At 47.2% G+C, this 2,036-nt stretch overlaps 1 protein-coding gene across 3 annotated transcripts in view; it reads left to right on the top strand.

The window, feature by feature from the left end:
• The window catches only part of LOC107091602 (human immunodeficiency virus type I enhancer-binding protein 2 homolog), a 30,068-nt gene that overhangs the window by 13,426 nt on the left and 14,606 nt on the right, over positions 1-2,036 (top strand). For 2 of the 3 annotated variants that reach the window (XM_015385622.1, XM_015385619.1), the window contains exon 1: positions 405-665. The exons of the other annotated variant lie outside the window; for it this stretch is intronic. The gene's annotated coding sequence lies outside the window, so the exon portion shown is untranslated. Of the gene's footprint in view, positions 1-404; positions 666-2,036 lie in introns of those variants that run through there. 3 annotated transcript variants of the gene reach the window in all.

Here is a 2,036-nt window from a genome sequence, read left to right as displayed (position 1 = left end):
ACCAAGCCTACTAACAACCTGACAAGTAAGCGACATCTTGGTGGGACTGGTGCATCATGGGAAACCATGCAGTGGAAATACCAAAGAAACATTAACCAGATGAGGGTTTTGGGAGGTTTTTATAAAGCCCTTATATAAAGATATAAGTGGACAAGTCAAGTGGTTAAAAGAAGTTTTATGAAACCCTAAATAAAAAGTTTTCACTGTATTAGCAGCCAATCAGCAATCAGAGGCAGTCAAAGGAAAATGGTTTATCTGTGTTTGGTTGATGAACTTGATGTTTGGCTCTCTGGGATCATGACAGCCAGCTCTGTGTGTGGAGTGAGGAAGCTGCTGCTCTGCTTTCAGACACAGAGAGAGATAGAGGGAGGAAAAGCGCCCTTAAATGTGGGCTGTTGTGTAATCCCTCCCAGGGCCCCTTTGCTATTTTTGTGCCTGGATCCGCGCGTCACGGTTGGGTATTTTCTCTGGTGACTTGCTCGCATCAATAGATCTTCTAATGTACACCCGGTCGGCCAGCGGCTCCACAGCTGATGGGAATATTCCTCACTAATTTCTTTTGTTGTTATTCTGATCCGGACATGAGGAGGACGGGGGGGAGGGCCAGGCAGGAGGAATGTCACATATGACTGTCGACATGGGAAGGAGGACTGTTCAAATGTCAGGTTTGTATGAGGATTATATTTGCTCTGTTAATGTCAGCTGCTGTAGGACCCCCCCCCCCCTGTCATTGTGATCACTGTTGATTCATCCCTCCTGCTCTGCTGCTGAAGGCAGGGTTTTACCATCCAGCTTGTTTTCCAGCCCGCCATCTCCTTAAGATATTTATGGATTGGTTGTCACCCCCCCCCCCCATCCGTTCCCTTTAATGGCCAACTTAGCCTCTAATGATGTAATGCATAACGATGCTCTCCATGCACCACCGTTCGCCTGTTTGGTGGAGATGCGCTCCTCCGGAGATCACGTCTCTATCCGTGTGAACATACTGTACCGCCGTCAGCCCACGTTCATCCCTAAACCGCCCACTGCCACCCACCTGCCTCCTGTTGTTCCACGTCATTGCTGCTGTGTCACATATTTTGGTGTAGGTGAGTGCATGTTGTTGGAGCTGTGATGGATATGAAGGAGAGGGGTGAACTAAAAGTCTGACTGTCAGTGAGAGTTTTGGATGTTTCTGCTCTTCCAATCCTTACTTTCAAAGGTATGCATTGTTTGTTAGGGTCCTAACTTAATGTCACTCTGCATCCTTATTTCCTTTCCTGGCTCACAGAGGATAGAAACTAACCAATGAGGTCACCTTGAAGGGGAGCTCCCAACCAGGCCTCTGAATGTTGTCCCCCCTCACTCTGAAAACCTCCTTTAGTTTACCTTATCTGTAAACCTCCCCACTGAATCAAGGGCCAATCTGTCAAGCCTCCGCCTCCACCTTTCCCATCATTCATAATACTCTGCAGTAGCTGCCAGTCTATTTGAAGCCAGAGGCACTAAACCACAAATCACATGCTGTTTGTCAGGTAGAAGGTCTTCCTCACGGCCGCTTTCAAGCATCATAGGGCATCTCGACAGTCACCTTGGATTTCCGTCCTCTAGCTCGTGCTTGAGCAGTGCGCGTTGTGCTAACAAAGAAATGGATGAGAGCCAGAGCAACAGAGCCGAGAGTTTGTGGATGTCCTAATTAAGGGGAACTCGGAGGGTTTGAACCAGATAATCTTACATAACCTCGTTAGGGAGGACGTTGGATTTGATAGTGAGAAGATGGAAATGACTTGTCCTCAGATACCCATTCTTGTGGCTTAAGGTGGAGAGGAGGTGGAGAAACCTGCTCAGTTAAACCAGATGTGTTTGCCTACAGCTCAGCATGTGCTGCCGGTGTGAGAGGGAAGACTATAGGCTAAGACAGGTAGAAAGATTTCAGTTCACTTGGAGGCAACAGACAAACCTTAAAGGAATAGTACACCCAAAACATGATTAGCCTTCATTTTCTACTCACCCCCATGCTGAACAACACTCTGGAGTACTTTTTTGATATCTCAAAT

Source organism: Cyprinodon variegatus, unplaced genomic scaffold, assembly GCF_000732505.1.
Source record: "Cyprinodon variegatus isolate N-32 unplaced genomic scaffold, C_variegatus-1.0 Scaffold344, whole genome shotgun sequence".
Lineage (NCBI taxonomy): Eukaryota > Metazoa > Chordata > Actinopteri > Cyprinodontiformes > Cyprinodontidae > Cyprinodon > Cyprinodon variegatus.
This window is presented reverse-complemented; position numbering and strand designations above follow the sequence as displayed.